Here is a 19099-nt window from a genome sequence, read left to right on the forward strand (position 1 = left end):
GTCTGAGAACCCACACCACCTTAGAGACAGGCTCCATGATACGCCTGTCAAAGAGGCTCAATCCTCTGTCTAGCTGTGCCTGCTCTAGGCAGACTTCGGAAAAAGTCAAGAGTCCGGCCAGCACTGTGTAAGAGAACGCTCCATGACGATGAAAATGTCCCATCTCTGCACTGTCCGAGGTGGTAGCCACTAGCCACACCTGCATACTGAGCACCCAAACTGGGGCTAGTGTCACTGTCAAACAGAACTTTTCATTTTATTTAATTTTAATTTAAATAGCCACACATGGCTAGCAACGACTACAGGAGACACAGATCCAAGTCTAGACTCCAAACACTGCAGTGAAATAAAACACACTTTTCCCTGTATCCTTAACTACAGGCTGTGTTATCTGGCCCAATCATTCCCCTGAAAAAGACTAAAAAAGATGGACAGAATACTTTAAAATCTTAAAATCAACCAGAAACTGACAAGACAATAAGGAAAGAACAGGCCAAAATTAAAGTGAAATCAGGAACCCAAAGAGATGAACAAGCACAGAAACCACCTCTGCCCTGCAGTCATTTGCCAATTCTGAAAATTTTCAACTTCCATTTTTACAACCATGCAGGGAAAGAGGAGTAAGAATCAAAAGCTGGGTCCCTTAGGGTGTTTAACCAAAAACACTACCTCCAGAAGCAGGGCCCTAAAGACTACAGAGCTCAAGATAAAAGAAACCAGAGGTGAATCACCTCTCCAGTAAAATCACAGCACTGGGCGGTCCAAAATACCTCAAGCCTTAAACCTGCTTTAAACTGGTTGAAGCAAAAAAGAAAATAAATTAAAAAAAAAGCTCTCAGAAGGAGCTATATCTTCATTCTATGCCTCAATAGACTCCTACAAATAATCAGAACTAAGTTAAGAATCCTACAAATAATATTCTACACCATATATAAAAATGAATCACAGACCTAAATGTAAACCTGAAACTTTTCTAGAGGGGGATGGAGGGAAATAAAGGAGAAAACCTTTGTGACCTAGGATTAGGCAACAACTTCTTAACTACGACACTGAAAAACCACAGTCCAGGGGTACCTGGGAGACTCAGTCAGTTAAGTGTCTGCCTTGGGCTCAGGTCATGATCTCAGGGCGCTGGGATTGAGTCCCAAAGGCAGCAGGCTCCCTGCTCAGTGGGGAGTCCGCTGCTCCCTCTCCCTCGGCCCCTCCCCCCATCCTGCTCTCTCTCCCTACCTCAAATAAATAAAATCTTTGAAAGAGAGAGAGAGAATGCAAAAACAAACCATAGCATGAGAGAAAAGCACAGCACACATCTGACAAAGACTTGTATCCAGAATATATAAAGAACCCACCAATAAGACAAAAAATTTAATAGGCAAAAGATTTGAACACCAAAAGATACACAGGTGGCAAAACCACAAAGAAAAACCATTACACACCTATCAGAATGGCTGAAAAGCTAAAAGACTAACCATACCAAATGTTGCCCCAACGATCCAGCGTGACTGGAACTCTCACACAAAGCTGGGAGGAATGTGAAATGGTTCAGCCATTCCAGGACAGAGTTTGACACTTTCTCAAAAAGCCAACATAGGCCTACCACAGGATCCAGCCATTACAGTGCTAGACCCAACCATTTCCAGGAAAAACAAAAGCCGATGGTCACATGAAGACTTGAGCAAAATTATTCAAAGGCTTTATTTGTAATAACTCAAACCAAGAAACGACTCTCCACACACTGATCACGTTCGACGTCATCCCAAGCAACAGCAGGCAGAAATTCCTTGCAAGTCAGCAAGGGATTCTAAAACAGATACAGATCTGCAAAGGGTCAAGGAGGGCCAAGGTATGCTTAAAAAGGAACCAAGTGGGAAGAGTTCCACAATAAGACCTGTTATAAAACTAAAATAATTGAAGCAACTTAAACTGGGCAGTACCAGTGGAATTCAAGAAAGTCCAAAACAGATGCACATACACACGGACCTTTCATTTCCAAGAAAAGGGGCACTGCAGAGCGCTGGGGGAAAGATGCTCTTTTCAATGAACGGTGTTCGGACAACTAGCCTGTCCACAGGTTAATGAAGCTGGATTCCTTCTTCAGATTATGCACCAAAACCAATTCTGAGAGAATTACAAAGTTAAAGGTTAAAAGCAAAAGTATAAAAGCATTTAGAGAATAAATGAGGAACTAGTTCATGACCTCAGGGCAGGGAAAGACACAAAAAGCTTACAAAGGAAAAGACTGACAAATGGCACTAATTAAACTTAAGAACTTCTATTCATAAAAAAAAAAACAAACACAAAAAAACCACTGAGTCAGTGAAACTGCATATGACAAAGTGGGAAGAGACAGCAGCAAAATACATAACCAACAAAGAATGTGTGTTCTGAATATATATAGTCTACAAATCAATTTAAAAATAACCTAATAGAAAAATATGGGCACTTCGAAAAACAGTGCATCCGAATGGCCAGTAAATGTATAAAAAGATGTGCAACCTCACTGTAACCAGGAAAAGGCTATTTAAAACCACAAGGCAGCAACACAGCAGAAACCACCAGAAGGGGCGGGGCGGGGCGACTGACACAAGACCAGAGCAGGGCTGAAGCAGTCATGAGAGAGAAGACTGGGGGGCGGCTGGAGCCTCCCAGCACAGCGGGGAGCAACAGGAGACTCCCTCACTGAGAGGTGCTCCAGGCCAGGCGCTCTGATGTACATTTAGTGGGGTCACAGTCTATAACTGACTATAAACTAGAACTTTAACTTCACTTGACCAATGTAAGGAGAAAGAAACTGTTTCAGATCACTTTTTCCCACCAGCTCATTCCTTTTATTTTCTCCATCACAGGGCTGCACCACTGACTCAGTCTGATGGGGGCCAGAAGAGGACGTGGAAACATCCTTTGTACTTCGCGTCCACATGATGGTAACCTAAGTCCACCCGTCTGTCCCTAATTCTCTTCTCTACCTTAGTAACAACTTCATGTACTTCAAGGTCACAAGGCCCCCTCAGCAGAAGCACAGACTCTTCTTCAATCATTAAACCAATGACTGAGGGCCAACCCACTATAGGAGGAGGAGGAAGCTGTGAAGGACCCACAGATCCGTACAGGATAATACAGAGTCCCTGTCCCTGAGCTCACAATATTCTATTTGCCTTCAGGTGCGTCCAACTCTGCATAAGACATAGTAGAAAGTAAGCATATCACCAATTCCATCTTTGAACACTAACTTTTATCTAGCTCTGATCTTAGGGAAAAACTAAAGGACAAAGGCAAAACAATACATATTAAATTTAGATATGACCTTAATGCTAGGCATAGAATCAATTCACACAATACCGTTTTAGTAGTCACCCCAAGACTTGGAAATCATCCTGACTCTAGTATAAGCAAGCCAATCTCTCAACACCAAAACAAAACCACCAGGGAACACGTGCCTTGAGCACCCACATATACACACTTTCCTGCTATCTGCCAAAAACCACAAGTCCAGGGGCCATACAAATTGCTATTTCAATGCAAAATCATTTATTTAAAATCCAAACCAAGATTCAAAAGAATTTAATGACCTCAGCATAAAACATTCAAAATCCCTAAACAAAATTAGTTGTGAGGTCTTCCCAAGACTCTAGAAAACCTGAAAAACATACTGAAAAAGAGTCCTGAAGTGAAGGCAATCTCACTAGCAAATCTAAGTGGTCAGAAGCCAAACACATGCCTCTGCCATTTACGACTGATTTTTTGCCTGCTACGACTTGCATTTCTCTTAAAACACTCTCGAGTAGTGGTTGACAGACACTAGCATGCAACAAAAGCTCCTGGACAGCATGTTCAAACAGACTGCGGGCCCCACCCCCCGAGTCTGATTCAGGAGGTCAGAGGTGGGGCACGAGCACAGGCATTTCTAACCCGGCCAAGTGATGGTGATGCAGTTGTACTTTGAGAACCACTGCAAACAACCAGTTTACTGGTTTACTGTGGTGTGCGCACGCACGTGTTTCCCTTCGCAATAAGCAAGACCAAGGGGAACTTGCTGAGGAAGAACAAACTCTTTTTTCTACGCAAATACTAACTTTTCTTGCCTGAGTGAAGGTAAGTGACCTGTTGCTCAAAACGTTTACTCTGAACAACAACGTAAAAGACTCTCTAAGCAGATCATCGGAAGGCCGGTGTGTCATGGAACTGGCATTACAGTGTTAGGAAGATGGATTTTTTTTTTTTAAGATTTTATTTATTTATTTGAGAGAGAGAGACAGCCAGCGAGAGAGGTAACACAAGCAGGGGAAGTGGGAGAGGAAGAAGCAGGCTGCCAGCGGAGCAGGGAGCCCGATGTGGGGCTCGATTCCAGGACCTTGGGATCATGCCCTGAGCCGAAGGCAGATGCTTCACAACTGAGCCACCCAGGCGCCCCTGGGAAGATGCATTTTTAAAAATGGTTTCAGGGCATAATGTAAAACCCTTGTAAAGTACATGATGAATCCAACTGATTAGTAGAAGATACATTAGAGCTTCTAGACCAGTCATCAAGGATCTTTTATAAATCCCAACTTCCTAGGTCTTCAGAATATAGAATGAGTCCTAACGAACACATGACCAATTCCTACAAAATTAATTTCTAGAAAAAAACATTTGAAAACTATAAAGGGACAGAGAAATGCCTTTTTCCCGCAGCTCAAGTTTCATGATATTTGTAATCTAAAATAAAGCAGACAAAGATAGAAACAGACAATCCAAATTCTCCCTGGTATCAAGTCCTACCTGGTTTGTAAGTAAGGTTCTTTACCAAGGCAAACAAAAAACAGTGGACTGCTGACTGACGCAGGAACAGTTCTCCAACAACGAATGAGCCTGGGTTCTTTCATTCAATAAATATTGTGTCAGACACTGGGGATGCCATAGTGTGTAAAACAAAGTTTCTGCCCTCGTGTTGCTTAAATTCTATAAAAAGACACACAATGCACTACAAATATGGAATGTATAAAACCCCTTCAGCTCTTTCTTCAGTCCATCAAAGACAAACACATGGTGCTTTGGTCACAAGTAGACCCAACAAACACCTACCATTCACAGCACAATCCAAAGCACCAGATGGCAGGACTTTTAAGATAGAAAATGGAGGCAGAAAGGAGATCCTAGGCACAGACAGCCCATAGATAAAACTTTTTAGGTTCTTCTGAGCCTTGGTTTTGGTCCACTGGCCCTAAATAAAGGAGGACAGAGTACGTCAAGTCTTAAAAGCACTATGGAAAATTCTAAATCGGTGAGAATGAGCACATTCACTTCAGAAACATTTATAGAGCAGCAATGTGTTAGAGATTATAAATTCTAGGATTTACTACAAGGGGATGAAACCTGCATGAGAAATTTACAATTTACTTTTCCCTCACATTACACCTTGCTTCCCACAAAACTATATTCATAAACACTGACACCCCCCCCCCAAAAAAAAGTCACCAATGAAAAAACTGTGTAACAATGTAGAGGTAGTGTAAAGCACAACCTTGAACAAATAAGAAGCGTCAATCACTGCACTATGCATTATATATTTGTATTTAACTGATTTTAAATTAACTTAAAATAATTAAACAATTTTGGTATGTTCATTAAAATGTTTACCTACACCATGTTGGCCAGATCACAGCTTCATGATATGAAAGCGTCAGATTCAAACAGAAAATATAATTATTTCAACTCTCCCAGACACGGTACTTACACCTGCATGCTACTCACTCCCCCTTCGGAAGGCTGGGTTCAGATCTGTGAGACTACTGCTGCTCTAGTCCTGTCTGGTCCTAGAAGCTGCACAGAGAGTTCAGCAGGCCCAGCCAACAAGGACCTACCCCTTGTGGGCCAAGAGGCCCACGGCAAGCTCCTCAAACTCCAAACTTCCAGTGTCTCCTCTGCAAAAATGAGGATAGCAATAGCACAATCAATGCTTCTCAGGAGGAATAAAGGAGAAAAAGCATGAAAGCAATCACCTCAGGTCTGGCACGTGTCATCTCCCAGATTTAATTCATCGGTAAAAAGGTAGTGACACCTACCAACAACACACAATACCCCACACGTAGCAGTAACATTACATCTCCTCCCCTATCAGTGGATAACATTCACATGTATGACTTTGGTCATTTTTCTTGTTCTGAAAAATGAGTTTACAGTAAATGCCAATGTATATCAATAAGATCTAGGCAGAATTTGTTTCATTCAATACAAAGCTTGCAAGGAAAGACCTTCATGTCCTGACAAATAAGTAAACTCTGTGATGATGCTACTTGTTCCCTTCTCGGAGGCTTTCAACTGCTAAAAAGTGGCAATAGTGCCACCCAGCCAAAAACATCTATTTCATACTTTCCTCTAAAAACCATTTCATTAGTATTTATGCAAATAAGACCATAATTAACGGCATTTGCTAAAAATCTCACCTATCCTGAAAGTTGAATTACATATGCCTATCCGAATTTTATTTCCATGATAGAGCCTAGCAAAAAAAAACAATACAACTGTTAAGACAGGAAGAGAGGGGGTTCTTCTGGTACTTTATAATCAGAAACACATTTATGTAGTTCTGAATGGTAAGATTTGGCACCATTCCTAGAAATTAATGCCACAAAGTGGTAGACAGCAATTTCACTTCTCCTACACTAGGTTGCCTTTTGGTAGTCATGAAATGGAAGAGAGAAAAAAAAAAAAACCTTGCACAAATATTAGCAGAGAGAAAAAGCCATCAACGGTTCAAATAATCCACTACGAAACATGGTTTTCAGAAGAGACATAAAAAAACAACTACTTAAGGCAGCTGGCTGAGGCACTGAAACACAGGTACACCCAAACAGGAGCTGGAACCGCTCTCATCCTCTTCCACCGAGGATCCTTCTAAGGACAGAGATGCGACTTCAGATTTGAATGCTTACTGCACTCACAAACTTCCTGGAATTTACTACTATTCACTCAAATAAGGTCATTTACTTTGCCCAAGTTTTCAGAATTTGCATTTTAAATAATTTCTATAGGCATCAGTAAAAATTCCCAAAGACCCCCACAGCAATATTTTGCTAATTATTTAAGGGATTTTAGTAAGGACATACAGTAATGAAATAAGTTCTTAAGCTCAAGCTTTAAGACAAAATAAACTACTACAGAAACTAAACTTTACTGGTTTACAAGCCAAAAAAACCCCCTCATTTCACAAATGATAGAACTTTTAATTATATTGAAATTTAAAACAAGATTTTAGCTGAAAACTGTCTAAACTGAAAATGTTTACTTTCAAAAGTTAAAGACTTACATAGTAAGACTTTGACTCTCATCTTTCCTGTGTTACCCTTGAGACAAGTATTTTCTCAAAATTAAGACACTTAAAAATACAGGAAAAAAGGTTTCCATAAAATCTTTAGAGATAGAGAAGTAGCAACTCAAACCTAACATCCAAAAAAGAAGAGTCATGTTCAAAATGACTCTTTACTACACGATAGAACATACACAGTACACAGAAGACACTATAATTTTTCCTGCGGGAACTAATCAGCATTTTTTTAAGGGGATAGCTTCAACAATACAATTGTTATTTAGACAATTTCTCAAACTTCCCAGCGAGAAAAGTTATGTGACTTGCTGAAGAACCCAATTTTAAGAATTGGGATGTCAAGTTCTCTAATTTCCAACAATGGGCATGGAGTGCTAGAGAAACGATGTTAGTGAGAAATGTTCTAATGATCCTCACTGCGGCTCCTAACTTCTGGTTTCACCGGACACTTCCACCCCATCGCACTCATGGAGCTTCACTCCTAATCACGACTCACCTTCAGCGGACCGCCGGCCTGAAAAGAGGCTGAAGTCCTCTCTCCTGTAGGGCTCTGACCCAGGACTCTTGGCCCCAAACCTTAAACACTAAGTTTTGGATTCAATGTCTTTATTTATCCAAGGACTTGCTTCTTGGTGCATCATCACCTCTGAACAATGCGTAGGTCCTTTTATTCAGTGTATATACTCAAGTCTTAGGTTGATTGTGGGATCCTTTAAAAGACAGCAATGGGTTTTAAACCATCTTTCCCCAGTTTTCATTATTAAATCGGAGTATATGATAATCACCGGAAAGATATTACTTAAAGAATGTATAACATGGGATCTTGCTGCTTCGACAACATTTAGCACACAAACGTATTCAAGACACGAGGGGTAGGCTCATTCAGTGTTTCACCTCCAAGGACAGCCACAAAGAGAAAACAACGTACTCATAAAGACACCGGAACGCAAACTTTCTTCAGAAGTTTCATGTGTTTAAATATTGCAGGATGTTAAAAATTATCTCCAAAGCACAATGGCATGAAAAAATTACCTACATTGGATCTCAACAAAAATAAGGTGAATGCTAATTTGCAATGTATCTTTCCATCACTTCATCCACCTTTCAGGTTTTCAGAGATGAGACAACTGACCAGAGTTCACACATTTCCAAGAGAAGACTGCTTCCATTATGAGTTTTACAAATAAAATATTAAGAGTGAGGCTCTGGTATTTCATTTCAAATAGTAATGGCCTATTTTTCCAACCACGAAAATGTTGACATTCTATCTAAGAATCCCAGCGTTGGTCGTCTTAAGTATAGATCCCCAAATCCTTACACCGCCTTCAGCTTGAATGTATTTCAACCAGTTCCCACAATTACTACATTACTATCTTAGTCTCACTGCGAAAAACCCAGCTGCAGGCTAACTATGCAAGAATGAGACACTGTTGAAATGACTAAAAAACAATTTTTTTACCCTTACTGCATTAAGCTAAATCCTGCAATTAAATAAAACCAAGTAACACACACACACACACACACACACACACACACACACACACCCCTCCTCCTCCTCCTGAGAAAAGAAAGGAAAGGAGAGAAAAAGAAACAAGTCCTTCTTCCACCTAAGCCAGAAGCAGAGCTGGGGGCTGGGTTGGGAAGAGGTAAACTTGGAGGCACAATGAATCAACGAGGTCTCCAGGGCTTTCGCCCCAAAAACCACAGGGCCACAGCAAGTTGAGCGCCAGCTGCGGGGAAGGAGCCGCCCGGATCCGGGTTCGAGGCTCGCCCTTCCCTGCCGGAGGGCCAGTGAGTCCCCATATCGGGTCAGGGCTCTTCTCCCCCCTCCAGGTCCCCAAGGATTTCCCTCTTCCTCCTCCTTCCTCTCTCCCCGCTTTTGTCTTTGAGGCAATTGGCCAGCTCCCAAGGAGGCCGGCTGGCCTCCCCAAGCCCCCGGCCTCCCTGTGCGCTCCGGCCTCGAGCCCCTCTGTCTCTCCTAGACCCCCGAATCCACCAACCTCCCCATCTTTCACGAACACCCCCTGGCCTTCTCATGTCCCCCAAACCTCCCCGTTTACCCGAGCCCCCGGCCTCCCCTCGTCCCCTGGCCTGCCGGAGCCCGCCGACCTCCCCACAAGTCCGTCCTCCACCCACAGCCTTTCTCCCAGAACCCGCCCCCTCGTCCCCCTTCCCTGGCCTCTCGTGTCCCCACGCCGGCCTCCCCACATCCCCGTCTCCCGGAAACCCCCAGTCCTTCCCACATCTCCCGACCTGCCCGCGCCCCGATCCTCCCCAGAGTGCCGCCCTCCCCGGGCCCCTCCCTCGTCCTCCCCACTTCTCCGGCCTCCCCACATCCTCGGCCTCCCAAGCGGCGCGCGGGAGGCGTCCGTCTCCGCCGCATCCGCAGCGCGGACCGGCTGGTTAGCCCCGCTCGGCCCTCCGCCCACAGGCCGCGGCCCTGCCAACCCCCAGCACCAGGAGCCGGCCCACCCGCCCGCTTCCCGGCCCCCGCCCCCTCCCCGCACTCACATGTACCGCGCGGGGCGCCGGGAGGCGAGGGCAGACCACTGCGAGGCGGCGCCGCGAACCGACGGGCGGCGCTCCCTCCAACGCCTCACGCCGCGGGCGCACAGCGCTCCCGGCGGCGGCGGCGGCGGCGGTCCCGGCGGCGGCGGCGGCGGTCCCGGCGGCGGCGGCGGTCGCGGCGGCGGCGGCGGCGGCAGTAGCAGCAGCAGCAGCGGCGGGCTTGCGCCCTCTGGCCGTGCTGCGTAGGCGAGGGCCGCGCATGCGCGGCGACCGGCTGAGGAGCGCTTCACCGCCCCGGCGCGCGCCCGGCCGCGTCCCCGCGCCGAGCTTCCGCCCCCCCCACCACCCCCCTCCGGAGGACCGGGCATGCGCCCGGTGGCCCGCGCATGCCCTGCACAACACGGGGCTCCGGTCCCGAGACCGCGCCGGACAGTCGCGCGGGGCATTCAGGACGGCAATGGACTGAGCGAGCCTGTGGTGGCCGGGTCTGGGGAAGCCTCGGCGGAGGCCGGGAGGCGCGGCCCGCCGAGCTGAGGTCCCGGAGGTCCCACTGGCGGCACTCTGGGCCGGCGGGGCTGGACCGACCTCGGGGAAGCCCTCCCACCCGCTGCCCTGCCCCCCACAGCCCGGACGCGGCCCCTTTGCAGGGCCTCCCTAGCCCGCCGCCCTGCAGCCCAGCCCCAGGGCCGGAACCCGCAGGGTCGCGCCCCCCAGTGGGCCGGGGCCTGGCCCGAGTCCTCGCGCGTGTCTTCGCCAGGCTTCCTGCCCACCCCGAGGAGTTAGGTGTCCCGGGACCCTCTGCACACAGGAGAGTGAGGCTCACATCAGGGATGTGTTCCGTGGCATCACAGCTAATGCTGGGCTGTACTTAGATTGAATCCTGAAAGACGGCCTGAAAGAGGCTGTGGGAGGCGGCTGGAGGTAGACAGATGTGGGGCCTGCGTGCTGGTCCCTGGGCTGCAGAAAGAAGAGGAGGACCCCCGGGATCTGGGAGTCACCAGGCCTAGGGCAGCTGAGCAGACCCAGGACACCAAGTGGAAGGGGCAAAAATGCACTCGTCCAGGGGCTTCTTCAGGCATCCTTAGGAACCTGGCGTTTGTTCTTTAGGCCGCAGGCAGCCTGGGGAGGGTTTCAAGCAGGAAGTAATATCTGATTTGTGTTCTTAAAAAAAAAAAAAATGGATAGGAAGGGGCAGGGCTACTTTCATCTTTATGGCGTCACTTTGATCCTCACCACAAGCCAGGAGGGTCCTGGGATGGATCCATGCATTGGTCTCCCTACTCAGAGGGGAGTCTGCTTCTCCCTCTCCCTCTGCCCCTCCCCCTGCTCTCTCTCTCTCAAATGAATAAATAAAATCTTTAAAAGAACAAAGGTAATAAATATCCCAAACTCATCATTTCCTGATGGCTTTACTACATACTGCCATCATCTACGCTCTCGTCTGTTGTATCTTTACAGCAGAAATCCACGGAAATGACGTGACGAGCCGCTGACATCTCTTCCTGACTGTTCAGTAAGGGCAGGCTGGGAGCTTGAAATCAGCCACGGTGGGAATATGCACCCCATGGAGACTGGCACACGCCACAAATCAGCACCCCCCCCCCCGCGGGAGCCTGTTATATTTACCAGCATTGCACGGTCTATGTGCTGCATGGTGAGATGACATACAGTCTGGAAACAATGAGACAGGGACATTTAAAACAAAGCTTCATTTTAGTCCAACGAAATGAAATGCGTTCTGAGCACCTGCGAATTCCGTGCCCACCTCTCGCTTCCTCCGCCGTTGACTCTCCGTGATGACAGCTGTGATTTGTGAGCACCTGGTACATGCCAGGCGTATGAAGTTGTATTCTCTTATTATCACTTTCCGGTTCAGTGTGAATATTGTCCCATTACATGAATGAGAAAACGGAGGCACAGAAGGGTTAAGACACTGCCCAGGATCAAACCTTTTGCACCCTGCCTCAGGGCCTCTTGTCTGGCTCCGTGTGTACCGTCCCCCTTTCTTGCCCGAAGCAATCCAGAATCTGCGACTATGTCATTGGACATGTCGTCACTTTAAGTTCCAATTGATCTTCATATCCACTTGTTCTGCGTTTTCTGAAATGTCATTTATTCTTTGGCTTGAGCGATTTTCCTTTCCATCTTCTCCACTCTCTGCGATTGCATTTAATGGCAACGTTGATAAAGCCCTTTTCTTTAGGGTGATCTTGTCAAAGCGAGGGGTACTTTATAACCTTCAGCAGATAATTAATGCGTGTGACAACCCACAGACATTGCACACACTTCAGCAGGAGGATTGGGAGGAGTTCACAAGCACCTGAGCTGGAAATAAATTACAGGGGAAAGGCCTGCACCCCCTCCCCCGGGAACCCACACTCCGAGGCTGGCACCTCCTCCTTCCCGCAGCATCCTTGTTAACAGTGTCGGCAGCCAGCGTGGTCACCGTAAGGGGGAAACCGAGGCAAGGAAGTGCCTCACCCAGGGCATCAGCAAATCAGCACCAGAGGTGTGTGGGACACAGGAGTTCTGGGCAGAACCCAGCCAAGAACGGGGATTACCTCATGCTAAATCCAGTGTTTGTTGAACGACTGAATGAAGGTCCCTATGTACTCCTTTCTCCCCGTGAATATGTACAGCGTGTTACCTTTGACCCTCTGACTGTGGTTAAAGTGAAGAGAAAGAAAAGAAAAGAAAAGAGAAGAGAAGAGAAGAGAAGAGAAGAGAAGAGAAGAGAAGAGAAGAGAAAAGAAAAGAGAAAAGAAAAGAAAGAGAGGTTTTTCTTTGTGATGAGAACTCTCAGAACTTGCTCTTCTCACACCTCTCAAATACACCATAGAGCAGTAATGAACTGTAGTCCTGGGGTGTACTGTAAATCCCTATTCCTTATTGATCTGAAACTGGAATTTGTACCTTTTCACCATTCACTAAATTCCCGCACCCCCTCCGCCCTCTGCTTCTGGTTACTTCAATCTGATCTCTTTTTCTGAGTTAGTCTTCCCCCTTTTCTCTTCTTTGTCTCAGATTCCACAGAGAAGGGAAAAATAGCTCTCTGTCTCTCTCTCTAGACAGGATCAATCTCTCTCTCTCTCTCTATGCTTCTCTACAGAAAGTCTTTGCCCTGTCTCCCTTATTTCACTTGGCATCACGCTTTCAAAGTCCGGTACTGTTAGCACACTTAGCGGGATGTCCTTTTCTTCTGGCTGATTCCTATGCTATTCTCTAGGTACCACTTCTTTCCCTACTCAGCACTAAAGGGCACTGATGTTTTCCGTGTCCTGGCTATTGAAAATAATGCTTCTTGAACATGGAGGTGCAGGTAGTTCTCTTTTTAATTTTTGGAGGGACGTCCACAGTGTTCTGCATAGTGACAGTACCAATGTGCATTCCCACCAGTGGTGCCCAAGGATTCCCTTTGCTCCACATCCTCACCAGCATTTGTTATCTCTCGACTTTTGGAGGGTCGCTCTTCCCGCCAATGTGATGTGATGTCTCATGATGCTCTTGGTTGCATTTTTCTGTGGGTTAGTCATGTTGAGGAGCGTTCACTGTGTCTGGGGCCCAGGGACACGTCTAGTCTGCATTAGACCTTTAGTTCCTCGTTTAGACACACAGGGGTGGGTGCAGAAGCACTCTTCTGGCTGAGGTGCAGGTGCTGGAATCGTAAAGAGGACACCATGGGAGTGGACAGAAAAGGAGGAAAGGGAGGGTTCTGAGGTCCTTTACTCTGCCCAGGGAGCCAAGAGATCCTGCTCCTTTGCTCTGTGACTCTGCAAAGGCACTGCGTTGAGGACCCCCGAGAAAAGGCATGGCTTTTTTTGCTGGTGTGCCTGCGTGGGGCTGTGCCACCAGAGCTGGAGAGCTGGATGCAGGGCGCTTCCTTGTCCATGGTACCTGGTGAGTTCTGCTGGAGGAACTGGAGCAGGAAGAGTCAGGCAGAGGCCATTATGGTTGTCGCCCCTGCCCAGAAACAGCTTGAAAGTTTTAGTAGCATTCTGCAGTCTAGGTGCTTAAGAGGGGAGGTGGGCTCCAAGATCTTCTCAATTATTCATTGAGTAACTACACACTGAGCACTGCCCTATGCCAGGTATCTTGCTGGGCCCGTGCGCAGAGCTGAAATTACCTAGGGCTCCTTTGCTTTAGGAGCTCCCAGTCTACACATGGACCAAAGCTCCAAAGAGAACGCACGTGAAAGAAAAGAGCAAGCGCTCTGTACTAGGAATGAAGTGTGCTACGGAGGAAGGCTGGGGAGTCACTGCATGGAAAGATATGAAAGGCCTCACTGAGGCTGAGGTTGCTGAGAACAGATTGACCAAAGGGAGCTAGACCTGCACACGTCAGGGAGCAGCGTTTCAGGAAGAAGTGACTTGTGCTGCAGACACTCAATAACAGAAGCCAGTTTGGCCAGAGGAGTGAAAAAGGCAGCCAGGGTGGCTGCAGGGACACTAGCAGGAGAGCAGAGGGGAGGGAGGAAGGCAGGGACAGATGCTGAGGCCTGGGAGACTGTTACTTATCTAGAGTTGCCCCGGGACTGCATTGCCCTGATACCCTGCATGTGCAGGTGCATCGCTTTAATTTCTAACAGTATTTGTGGGTGAAGAATGCGGGCCCAAATTAGCATGGTTCCCCAGGCTCAAGGTGTGTCAGTGGCTGCGGCTGTGACCAGGGCCATACTGGAAGAGGATTTTGTCATAACTTGGCTCACGTGACTCGGGATGCCATCTGGACTCAGAACCTGAGTTCCTGTGTGTCTTTTGGCCTTGGCACTGCCTCCGTTCTCTATCCTCTGAGCCTCTGTAGATGGCAGCTCAAAACATCGGTGCTTGGTTCTGCTTCAGAGAGAGAAGAAGGGAAAGGGAAGGAGTGAGTAGTGGAACATGATGGAAAGTAACTAGGGAGTGAGAAACTCTTTGCATGACATGTAGAGAAGCTCTAGGCATGGTACTTCATCACGTTGAATATGTCCTGTGGGTCAAAAGCCAGTCACTGACCACTTAGCAGTTACAGTCTGATGCCTATACCACAGGTCAGGATCCCTGGGAGCCATGGTGAAAGCCGCTCCCCTCATGGACCCAAACGAGGTAACGGGGTCTCGTTCTTCATATAACGGGAAACAATTGCATGGTTTTACTACAGAGGATGACAATGCCTGCATCTTCTTGCTTTTCCAGGCCATCATGGTGCCCACCTTAAAATGAGGCCAAGAGGGAAAGTGACAGTTGCAGTATTACAGGGCTGGAACCCAGGCCTCTTCTGAGCGGCCCTCCATGCCAAGTCCCACCCCTTCTTGTAATTCTTCCATCTTGAAAATTGTGCCTCAGATACACAGGGGACCACCCCACACATGTAATAAATACTCTTATCCACAGACACCAGAGGATGTCCCAAGGAAGTAAATTCTAGCCTGATCCCCGCACTGCAGGCTGGGAAAGTGGGGACTACGTGAGAGACGCAATGACATAGGACACACAAGTGCGCAAAGAAACACAGAACGTAAGGTCTGAATTCAGCTCTGCCTCCTGAAGCTTCAGACCCTAGTTCCATTTCCCGAGAGCGGTGGCTATGGCCTTTTTGGCTCATTGTGTCCAGTTAAGGAGATGACATGGGGGAGAAAGCTAAGGAGTCAACTGCCAAGAAGGGGCTCTGGATAGGTCTGACTGAACACATGGTCCCAGGGATTAGAATCTTGAAAGAGTGACCTCACTTCCTCTGTGATAGGCCCCAACTGAACTTAGAACTCTGGTAACCGGGCACCCAGATTCAAAAGACAACCTGCTCTCCAGCTCACTTGGGTGGAGACATTCGAGAGAGCAAGATGTTCTCTTGCTGCCTTCCTCCCTTCAGGGTCTCTGGGCCCAGGCAAGCCCAGAGAGAGAGACTTGCAAATAATTGTAGACGTCGGCTCAGCCCGCTTTTCCGAGCCCTCTGGACATGTGGCAGGAGACACCAACAGGTAACACGAGGCAGCTCAGGGCAGCCCACTGGAGAGCAGGCAACAACTGTGATGTCACCTCAGCAGGCCCACACCTCTTGCCCCTCATTATGTGTGTCCCTGTGTGTGTGTTGGGGTGGGGGGCTGGTTGTCTATGTGTAGAGAAGGGGACAGAGGATGTGGGACACACCCTTCCTGGGCAGAAGGAAGCTGCCAGGTGTTGGAAGCCTGGCCCATCTTTCATGTTCACACCCCAGGTCATAGCAGGCAGGATGAGAAGCTGAGCACTGGGGACCAAGCTCAACTACCTCGATGTTAATCACGAGCTCTAGAGTTTCATCCGGCTACCTCCTTGCTCGATGTCTTTTCAGCTGCCCCTCTGCCTCAACTGGAGAACAGGATTTCTAATGCGGGTGGCCCCTTGTGGCAATGTCCCGGGAGGACACTAATGTCTCTTGACCCCATGTCTATGGGGCACTGCATTTTCAGAGCTGCACCCAGGAGGTCATCGAAGAGCTGGTCTGGGACTTCAACTACAACGCCCTAGACAAGTGGCAGGTGCACCAGGCCACCCAGGATCAGTGCCGCTCTGAGGTGAGAATGGGAAGAGGGTTCCACACGCCCAGGGCCCCCACACAAATGTGGGGACAAACCTGGGGCCCTCCCATGGTGTTTCCACATGAGTGCCCCGCAGGCCCAACCACAAAGTCATCCCAGTATCCACACCTCCACCACCAGCTGTGGGAGAAGGTAGGAAGACACTCTTCCCATAGGTGGGAATGGTAGAGAATAGTGTTCGTGTTTTTTGCAGTTTGGGGCGTGGGTTATTCTGTTTCATTCTGTTTTGTGTGACTTTTCCCGCAGCCATGAGTGTCTTTGCATTTTGCTACTGTTTTGAGTATTTTCTTGACTCACCCCAGCCATCCTGTGTAGAACCCAGCTCCACTGTCCTTGGAGAACGTGTCCAAGGCCTTATGAATCCTCACCCCACACAGGGTGATTGAACATAAAAGGAACGGTGGGATGAAGCCATTCTATATGTTCCTCTGTAACGTATCACCTCTCAGAACACATCGACTCATTGTATGTCCCCCGGGTCACAAGCTGTGTCCTCATATGTCTTTTTGGACCTCCGTATGGGAGGTTGTCTGCCGCCGTGAATCAGCCTTTCAAGCACGGATTGGGTGCAAGGCCTCTGATGCCTCCTGGCCCAGGTAGTGGACTCTGTCTTTTCAGAGTTCAATCCAGGCCATCTTTGAGGAGCTGCTTGCTCCAAAGGCTCAGCTTCTCCATCTCCCTTGACAAGCAGCAGGTGCCTCGGCCCACAACAACATCCAATGCTGGTCTGGGGTGAGAACAGGTCCAGATTGATGTCCAATCTCAGGACCCACAGATGATCACGGCAAGGCCAGAACCCACACTAGAAACAACCGGCTCCCCTGGGGCCTGCCGAGGAAGGTGGATTTCCCCTGAACCTTTCTCCCCACCTGAGGAACAGACCAGGCCGCAGCAGCCTAGGGAAATGCCATGCATTCCATGCTCTGGACAGTTCTCAGGCCCAACGTCTATGATCTCGAGCAGCGTTGGAGATGCTAAGCCTCTGCTTTCTCCTGTCTGCAGTAGGGATGTTGACTGATGACTCAAAGGCGTACAGTTCTTAATAAAGCCTATTCAGAGAGAGAAAGGCTGTGGTGGCTCAGCTAACAAGATGTGTTGAAGTGACCAATGCTTTCTCATTTCACCCCTAAAGGCAATTGTACTTTCAAGCCTAGAGCCTTTTTCTGGGTGGGCCCTCAAGTCCCTTTTCTTGCACAAGTTCCCGAAGGGATGGGACTCTCTGGTCTGAGCACCAGACCCTGATCATCCTGGTGGTTCGTGGTGTTGAAGCTGACTCCATTGCCCCCCACACCCCCCTTCTCTACCTGGTGGGAAAAGGAATCATCCCTGTCCCTGGATGAGGCCCAGACGATGCTGAGGCTCCGAGAAGGCACAATGGAGCATTTCGTACAGTCCCTGGTGCCATCCTTCCCAGATGGGAGCATCTCAACCACCTCAACGATCTTCTGCATGTACGAGATGTTCACTTCAGCCACACAGGTCCTGGGCCAGCAGTTCAATCGGTGAGTGCCCACCCCATGCACAGCACAGGGTGAGCCTCCCATCTACTGGGTGTACATCTCGGGAATGGCCCTACCCCTCTCTGACCTTCCCTTTCCTCTTCTGAAAACTGGGGTGGTTAAGAGGATGAACCTCATACAGTTACTGTAGGAAATCATGGGAGGAAACATGGCACGGGCTACTCTGGTGCTTGGCTCTGTAGAAAGGGCTCCTGGACGTGCTGGGCATCTTCTTGCTTAATAGTTCTCTCTCTCCGGTCAAGAAGCTCTCAAGTGCAACCCTCACAGGCCGGTGGCCCTTCTGGGTTGACGAAAGGAAATGCAAAGCAGGCAGTTTCTCTATGTGTAAAGGACTTCTGAGATTCCATCTAGATGGTTCTGGTAGTTGTCCTTTGTGTGAGCAGCTCAGGGGCACACTGGGAGCAGGCAGACCAGCCCACAGGCCACTCAGGATTTGGAAAGTGCGGACTGGGAAGTAGTCGTTCAAGAATGTATATTAAGCACCTAGGAATGTGAATGGAGAGAGGAGATGCAGTGTCTGGGTCTCAGGTCTAGTCAGAGGGTCAGATAGGCACTCTGCACACCCTAAGCACGCATGTCCAATCGTTGTTAGATGTGACATCTTCGTAGCCTCCTCTAGCTTTGAAAGGATCCACCTAGAGCTGGATCATAGGACAGATGAAATGATCAAGTAAAACTGGGACAGGGGTTTGGGTCCAGAAGCAGGGCTGGTTGCCTCCAAAGAGCAGGATGGGGGACTACAGGGGTGGTGGCTGGGGAGGGATTTGCCGAACCAGGGATCTCACCGATCTCTTGATTTCCAGTGGGTGGGCTTCATCTGGGGGGCTTCATGTGAAGAAGCAAATGAGTCAAAGAAGGCTGTGGAGGGGGTCCCAGGCCCTCTAGGCAGCAGAGCACAGTCTGGGCTCAGTGGGTGCCTGAAACACCCATCCCTTTGACGGTCCCAACTTGCTCTGCCTGCCCCTCCCTGCTGACCACCCCAACCGGGGCCAAGAACCGAGGGTGTGCTGAGCCGACCACTCACAAATCTGCCTCCAACCTGAGCCTTGATACTGGTGTGCATGGAGCATAGAGTAGACCAGGCCCATGGCCAGGTAGAGGAGAAGAGAAGTGGAAAAACCAGACTCATTCAGGTTTTCTGGAGGACCAGGCCTTCCACTACGAGGGCAGCTAGAGAGGGGTTGGGAGGGGGCTGGGGCCATCCTCTGGGACCCATAC

General features: G+C 48.5%; 1 protein-coding gene across 1 annotated transcript in view; it reads right to left on the bottom strand.

Annotated features, from left to right (window-relative positions):
* Positions 1-9981, bottom strand: part of LOC123786221 (focal adhesion kinase 1-like) — a 60645-nt gene extending 50664 nt beyond the window's left edge. Inside the window, exon 1 of the mRNA XM_087860555.1 lies at positions 9815-9981. The gene's annotated coding sequence lies outside the window, so the exon portion shown is untranslated. The remainder of the gene's footprint in view (positions 1-9814) is intronic.
* Between the last annotated feature and the right edge of the window lie 9118 nt (positions 9982-19099).

Source organism: Ursus americanus, unplaced genomic scaffold (genome assembly GCF_024610735.1).
Source record: "Ursus americanus isolate L20-20 unplaced genomic scaffold, mUrsAme1.1.p SCAF_68, whole genome shotgun sequence".
Lineage (NCBI taxonomy): Eukaryota > Metazoa > Chordata > Mammalia > Carnivora > Ursidae > Ursus > Ursus americanus.